Source organism: Pseudochaenichthys georgianus, chromosome 19 (genome assembly GCF_902827115.2).
Source record: "Pseudochaenichthys georgianus chromosome 19, fPseGeo1.2, whole genome shotgun sequence".
Classification (NCBI taxonomy): Eukaryota; Metazoa; Chordata; class Actinopteri; order Perciformes; family Channichthyidae; genus Pseudochaenichthys; species Pseudochaenichthys georgianus.
In genome coordinates, this window is record NC_047521.1 from 17,934,601 (window position 1) to 17,943,069 (window position 8,469).

At 41.4% G+C, this 8,469-nt stretch overlaps 1 long non-coding RNA gene across 1 annotated transcript; it reads left to right on the forward strand.

The window, feature by feature from the left end:
- Positions 1–3,229: 3,229 nt before the first annotated feature.
- On the forward strand, positions 3,230–4,549 carry LOC117464931 (uncharacterized). The gene is made up of 5 exons (XR_004554135.2): positions 3,230–3,244; positions 3,345–3,578; positions 3,688–3,790; positions 4,122–4,235; positions 4,356–4,549. It is a non-coding gene; the product is annotated as an uncharacterized lncRNA (long non-coding RNA).
- Positions 4,550–8,469: the final 3,920 nt, after the last annotated feature.

The window sequence follows — 8,469 nt, forward strand, 5'->3', positions numbered from 1 at the left end:
TCTCAACTCCGAGAGCTCTCGGACCAGGTCTCCAGCGTAGCTCCCCAGTCCGGGGTAGCAGCTCCAGTCAGCCCCCCAGAGAGCAGGGAGAGGACGCGGCCGCAGCCGCGGAGGTAAAAAAGGGCAGGAAGTCGAGCCCTCCAGGATCCCGTCCACCTCCAAAATCCACCCCTTCCCAGGCTCACCAGTCCGGGAGTGTCACTAACACACCCCTTATGGAGAGTAGCGTGGCCGGCTCCCTGCAATCCCTGGCTAGCTCCATGATAGCTATCGATGCTCGCCTCCAGGCCCTGGAAGACTCCGTCACAGGAGCTTCGACTCCGTCACAGGAGTTCAACTTCCGTTGCCCTCAGGTACTAGTTTTAACGAAAATGTTTTCACTCACCCTTACACAGGGTTGGGTTGTAACAGAATACATGTAACGGTGTTATGTAATCAGAATACAAAAAATCAAGTATATTCAGCTGGCGTTACATTTGAAAAACGAGTAATCTGAGTACAGTTACTTTCGTAAACCTGAAGTGAATACTTATTGGAATTATTGGTGGAAAAGTTTCCTCACAAAATGTAATATTCATTACCGGCAGAACCGTGTGCACACTGCACAGCGCTGCAGCGTGTCTGTGAGCGAGAGATGCAGCGTGTCTGTGAGGCCCCGCCCCCGCACGCAGATGAGAGAGAGATCTCTTTCAAAATATATTGAAAGGTAGAAACGGAGATGGTTAGATAAAACGTGGAAGATAACGTTTATGTAGCATTTATTTATTGTCGAAATTATGACATTTATAACGGATCAAACTGAACGGACTGCTGCTGCTGAATGCATGGGGCAAGTGACTGGGAAAAGTTTTAAAAGTTATTACATCGTTTCAGATAATAAATAATAATGATAATTCATTCTATTTAGGGGCGCCTTTCAAAGGACCCAAGGACACCTTACAATTCATAACATATTCCAAGGAAAGGTTTTAAGACGGTACAAAGAATGCAGTCTGGGTGAGTTTTTTATGTGTGTGTGCAGCAAGAGGGATCGGCGGAGCAGGTGTGTGCAGCAAGAGGGATCGGCGGAGCAACACGCTCATCTGTTAGCAACCAGCAGTTAGGTCGTTTAAAGTCCGTACCGTTTGTCTGATCCACCGTCATCCGTCATCATACCCTTGCTTCACGTTCTTGGATTATTGTGTACAAAGCTGAAAGGAGCCGCTCATCTCACAAAACCTTAAAAACCAGGACTGGATTGCTAAAACCGACTGACATTCTCCTGTGGTAATTGACTGTTTTATTTATTTTGAAGGACACCCGGAGTGGAACGTTTTGGATTTAACATTGAACTGTGGGAAAACGAATTGTTTGGGGGGGGGGTATTCAAAAATACACTTACTATTTGTGATTATGATTTTGAGTTGTGTCCTTTCTTATATTTTAATGTCATTCAATGTTGGGTGTTTGCAGTGAGATGTATACACCTGTGTGCAGATTTACAAAAACTGACTGACTAGCCAAATCTGAAACGTCAGGAGAGAGACCTGACTGGCACCCCAAATAACCTAAATAAGTAAACTGTCACAATCCGACCTCTGCAGCTCATTCAGAATGCAGCGGCTCGTCTGGTCTTCAACCTTCCTACATTTTCCCACACCACGCCGCTCCTCCGCTCCCTTCATTGGCTTCCGGTAACTGCTAGAATTCACTTCAAGACACTGGTACTTGCGTACCATGCTGCGAATGGATCTGGCCCTTCCTACATCCAGGACATGGTTAAACTGTACACCCCAGCATGTGCACTCCGCTCTGCATCAGCCAAACGGCTCGCTGCACCCTCGCTGCGAGGGGGACCCAAGTTCCCATCAGCAAAAACACGTGGGTTTGCTATCCTGGCTCCAAAATGGTGGAATGAGCTCCCCATTGACATCAGGACGGCAGAAAGCTTACACACCTTCTGGCGCAGACTGAAAACTCATCTCTTTCGACTCCACCTCGAGCGATATAATTACTAACAAAGAACTGTTAACAGAGCACTTATATACTAATAAAGGACTGGCTTATCTATAGCCAGTTGAGTAGCACTTGAAATACTTGGCTCTATGAAACCTGATGTACTTATATGATTCTGTTTTCTCAAGGTTGTGTCTTCCTGGTCGAATGTACTTATTGTAAGTCGCTTTGGATAAAAGCGTCAGCTAAATGCAATGTAATGTAATCTGCCACCGGTACCGGCGGGGACTGTTGTTAGCTTCTGATGCGCAGAAGAAAGATCTGGCCCATCCTATATTTTTACAGGCCCACCCTAAAGTAAATTTCTGCCTACGCTACTGGTCCGCACAGCAGCGTGCGTTGACGTTGGCGGTCGGCGTGTCTGAAGATTGGGGATTTTTTTTGCGACCAACAACCAATCACATGAATCTCTTGCCCCCGACATACAAATACAAATACAATAGCAATGTTAAAACGAAGTAAACTGGAAAAAATCCCCAACAGGCGAAAACCTACCAGTTTCACCCACTGTCTCTGCCTCCTCCCTCCATGCCTCGCTCCTCTGGTTTGTATCCCGGTAGATGAACTAAGACTGATCATACAGCACCGGGTGATTCACTACCGCTATAATGAATTTTCCCTCCATTTTTTGGAATATGAGGAAATGACCTGCGTAGTCTCTCCCAGCATACACGCGGTTTGACATGGTTTTCCATGTTGTCAGCATGTTGGAGGGGCTACACTGGGTTTTAACTGTAGGTTGTACTTGTAAAATATCAATGAATACACAAGATTGAGTATAACGACAACCCCCACACACAGATAAAACAGACTGTCCGCATGCATTCAAAGATATTACAGATTAGATCAAAAATACTGAAAAACCTTCAATTAAAATGACATTAAAGTAGTCTCAGTGAAGTTTATAGTGAAATAAATCCACATAATCCAATTGTTTTCCGGCCTGCTGCCAAGACTCTGTCAAACAGCTACAGAGGAGGAGGAGGTGAAGACAATAATACAAATATTGAATACTTGTTATTTGTTTACTTGGAGAGGTCCCAGACCACCTCCTGGGCCCTGCCGTGGTGCCCTTGAGCAAGGCATCTGACACCCCCACTCCCAGAGCTCCCCGGGCGCTGTACAATAGCTGACCACTGCTCCTAGTACTAGGATGGGTTAAATGCAGAGGCCACATTTCACTGTGTGTGCTGTGTGCTCTGCATGTGTGACCATTAAAGAGCGTTTTATCCCTCTGATTTTAATAAAGGTATTCTGATTCTGTATGCTCGTTAGGGTCTATTAAATGTTACCAATATTAGCCATTTTCCAGGTTAAGAAGTATAGAGGTAATGTTTGTTTTTTCACAGGAGGTGACTATCGGGCTTCTTTGGTCTATTCCTCTATTTGAGCATTGCATATTGCCCAACGAAAGGACAACATTTCCCTTGGGAAAGTACAACTTGTGCTACACGTGTCTTTAGAAGAGGGAATGTTTGACACTGGATTTCCCCTTAATTGCGCAACAAGCCGAAATAAAAAGGAAGCCTCAGCCTGGCAGCACACATCTGAGGAATCAACACTCGAGGAGGACAGTCGACCCGGTGAGATATCTTAACTTGTTTTGTGTGGATTTGGATTTGGATTCAGATGCTTCTAGGTAAATGGAACATTTGAATCCTCACACGTTTCACCTTTGCTTTTTTCATATAGAGATTTGTGAACAGACACGTGAAAACCATAGACTGTATTTATAAAGGTGAAAACATGAAGACTGTGATTCTCGCTCTCATGGTGTTGGTGGTGGTCAGCCAGGGTGAGTTCAGTATTCAGGAGAAAGAAAATAACTTCCTGTCCGTTCAATATTTCCTTTATTGGAGGAGTGTTTTTCAAATGTTTTTACATTTACTTTGTGGTTGTTTTTCTTACCTTTGATCTTCTTTAACTGTGTTTTTGTATGGACAATGTAAATTCCTCGTATGTGTGAATCTACTTGGCAAAAACCCTGTTTCTGATTATGATTATGACAAAGACAACAAAATATGAAATAACCAATTAATCTTGAACTGTGTTTGTGTTTTTTTATTTTATTATTTGGAGTCATGAAAATGCAGCACTAAACAAACGTTTTGTCTTTTATTTCCAAGGTGAAGCGTTGAGGTGTTACTGCGGAGGCTCAAAGGCATGTTCATCAGGCCGAATTGAGACTTGCCACGGTTTCAATCAAGTCTGTGGCAGCATTGTTATTCATGCTGGACCCCGTAAGTATAGGCCACTCATTCCAGTGTGTTGTAAACAATAAGGAAAAAAAGACATTCCCTGGACCAGTTCAGAGTCGATACTTTCATTGTTTCATTCGTATTTTTATCATGTTTTCACAGATGTCAGCTTCTTCAAGGGCTGCATGAGTGCAGATAGCTGCAGGCAGATGAGTCACTCACAGGTGTCGTCTGGCTCCTGCTGCAGCCAAGATCAGTGTAATACATGAACGGCATGCAGCACAACTTCCAGTTATAATAATAATCTGCACTCATGAGCTGTATATTATTTCCTTAATAAAGATCAATAAGTTGCAGCAATAGTTGTTGTTGTTTTTTAAATATCATATTTTCTTTTATTTCAAATGGAATTCTGACTTTTAAATATTCACATGTATCTGTATGATTTAACAATTTTCACAATTGAATTCCTAAATCCTAAACCGATGCTACAATATCCATCATGAGGAGTCAAATATTTGTGGGAAAGTTTACAGTTTTTTTCAGTTGCTAACACACAGAAATCTCACATAAAGCATCATTATTTACAGTTTTTTTCAATTGCTAAAACACATTTTTTGACGACACGGCTCATTTTGTCAAAACACTTTACACAATTCACAAAACCACACACCCAAAGTGCAAAGCACCTCATATAGCAAAATGAAGCACTGCACTCAAAACTACAAACAAAAGGTTGGCACCAAATGGCACACACTTCACTTAGTGAAGACATTTTGTCCAACCAACTACACACTGTGGTGCTTTATCTAAAGCACACTCATTTTTTATGGTGTTCTGTATGTAGAGAATTCTGCATAAAAAGATTGTTCAAGTTCACAAACATGTGTGGAGAAACACAAATATACTGTTGTTATACTTTTACTTTTCTCCAAAACAAATTGTTGCAACATTCCTGCACAACACATTACTATGGAAGCCTGTTTGCGCCACTGGAAAAAAAAAAAAAATCTTGTAAGTCATTATAATGAATTAGCTATCTCATTATAATGACTTACTATCTCATTATAATGACTTAGTTATCTCATTATATTGACTTAGCTATCTCATTATAATGACTTACTATCCCATTATAATGACTTAGCTATCTCATTATAATGACTTACTATCTCATTATAATGACTTAGTTATCTCATTATAATGACTTACTATCATATAAGAGCGCTTTTTTAATTAGCTTTCATCCCTTTACACCAAAACAACAATAGCAAGTGTGTGGGACACCCTTAGCTGAACTAATGGATACTATAATTGAAGACTACTTTAGACGCGGATTCACAAATAAGGACATTTTAGTGGTTTTGGAGGAATCACACAATATTAAACTAAGCCTACGGACACTACAGAGGAAGCTACAAAAGAACAAGCTTTGGCGGAGAAAAAATAAGACAGATGCAGCTGAAGTGGCATCGTTCATCGAACAACAGCTACAAACATCTGGCAAACAGCATGGCTACAGATGGATGCACCAGAAATGTTGGATGTCCGGTATAATTACAGACAGAGAAACGGTACGTCAACTGTTGCGACTGATGGACGGAAATGGGGTTGACCTACGTGCACGTAACCGTTTGAGATGGCGTATGTATGTTAGTCGTGGGCCAAATTACGTGTGGCACATTGATGGATACGACAAATTAAAGCCTTATGGCATATGCATAAGTGGCTGCATAGATGGCTTCTCAAGGAAAATGATCTGGCTGGAAGTATATAAAACCAATAATGATCCTCGTATTATTGCAGGTTATTTTATAGATTCTGTGACTGAAAACAATGGCTGTCCACAAAGAGTAAGGTTAGATCACGGTACGGAGAATACCCATGTTGCACAGATGCAAAAGTTTTTGCACAACATTGAGGATGAGAATGGCATGGAGTGTGTCACTTTAGGTCCAAGTACTGGGAATCAGCGGATTGAACGCTGGTGGGGCACCTTGAGAAGTGAATGTGCCCAATTTTGGATGGACCATTTTGACCAGATGAAGGCTGATGGCTATTTTGTTGGCAGCTTCCTCGACAAATCCTTGATCCAGTTTTGCTTTCAAAATACCATACAGGTACAGTAGCCTAAATAACTATTTATTATCAGCAAAGACAGAAAAAGTGTTATATAACGTTTTTCATCTTTTTCTATCCAATATAAAGGAGGAGCTTGATCACATTGTTGCTGTCTGGAATGACCATCGCATAAGAACAAGCAACAACCCTCGGGCTCCCAATGGTCGCCCCTCCATAATGTATGCGGTTCCCGACCTATATGGGGCTCAGAGTTTCTTGCAGCCAGCTGATCAAATGAAGGTTGAAACATGTCGAGAACACTGTTGTTTTAAGGACTATCCTTGTGATGAGGATGTGTTTGACCTATGTATTGAACTAATGTCTGAGCACAGCCTGGCAATGTCAGAGGATGTTTATGAAATTACGGACCTCTATATAAAACTTCGACAAATGATTATTGATGAGCTGGGGGAATAGAGTATGGTTTTGTTCTTTGCGAAAAAGCGCCACCTTAATAGGCCTACCAGTATACCAATATGCTCTGAAATATTCATTGTATCCTAAATGTAGGCCTGCAGGTAGATACACTTTGCTCTTGTTATCAGTCACGGTCCAAGGGCTTGATTGTGACAGTGACTGCATGCATCAGTCAAAGTGTGCATGGTAACTCTATAGTCTGTGGTGCTGAATAGTACATTAATAGGTAATCTTCAACAGGGTGTTTTAGAAGATCATGCAATGTAGTGAGTATCAGTTTAATAATGTCCATATTATTCCCAATATGTAAATAATGTTATTTAATGTACTATTTTGTATCAATCTATGCACCTTTTTTGGCACATGCTGTAATATTCATGTGTTCAGTCATTTTAAAAACATATTCATTTATATTTCTTTATTTTTTAAATAAAGGTTGATTTATAGCGATGGACGAATAACTAAGTAAAAGTAGCAATACTGCAATACCAAACAATACTGAATTATCAGCAAACTTTTTATTTAGTCAAAATAAACATGTGACTGCACAGTATGAAACAGGCACAACAACTGGCGACATTGTAAACTGCCATTACAAATAAAGAAAGAAAACAATTTGAGTCAGGAATTTTGATATCTTCAAAATATATTTTGGAATGATCTTACACATATCCCCACATATAGCATTTAGAGTGTACTGAACTCACACATACTTCCAGACAAAGCCTCATTCTACTTGGCGAGAATACACACATTTGTACCTACTTGGGCCAGTCAGCTGCCATGTTCTTCTTTAGAACAAGTGGACATGGACAAATTATTACTACAAAATAAACCAAAAAATAAACCACCCAACCCATCTGTAGTGGGCAAGTAGCCACACATATTTTTACGATTCTTCGAATTCCCAGGGCCTAATGGGCCCCTGCCCCCATTGGGCACCTATCCAATGTATCCACATCCATGAAAAAGACACAAGAAACACTGATTATACACAACAAATTAATTAAATGTCAAGTTGCTGCAGGAATGATTTGCTGCAGGAATGATTTGGGATTAAGCATCGTACCTTGAACTCACAACCTTCTGGGGCATCAGCCTGGAATAGTTGCTGTAATAACAGATCCTGTTGGACAGATCAGATTATGTCCATTACCCACACATTAGACTCCAACACCTTGTTCATCTCAGAGCTGAAGTCAGGAAAGCTGTCATAATGGATTGACAGCTCCAGGACGCAGCCACAAGTATGGGCCACAGGTCTTCGCTGAAAACCTTGAATCTGGGTAAAGTCAATTATGATTTCCTTCCCCAGGAATAGATCTGAGCCTGTGCAGAACCTGAGGAACCAAGACAGATGCTGCATATCAGCATTCCTTAAGTATGTGGTTAGGTACTTTTGAATGTCCTTCTGCTGGACATTGATGGCCTCTGGGAAGGTGAGAGACTTAACAACCTTTCTTGCCGTTGGTTGTAGAGTTTCATACAATGATGGCAGGTCCTGAAGGCTGTGCCCAGCTGTGCATAGTACTTTTGCCCATTGTTCAATGACATATGCAGGCTCTTGGACAAGAGTTTTTTGGGTAAGCTCCTTGAGGATTTCATCTACATTGCTGGCTGTAGGCCTTCTTCTGCAGCTGTGGTTGTCCAGCACTTCCAAAAGCTCTTCTTGGTCCACACTGTCAAAATCGGATCGCCAGGACTCAAACACTGAACGATCCGATTCTGGCATGTACTGTAA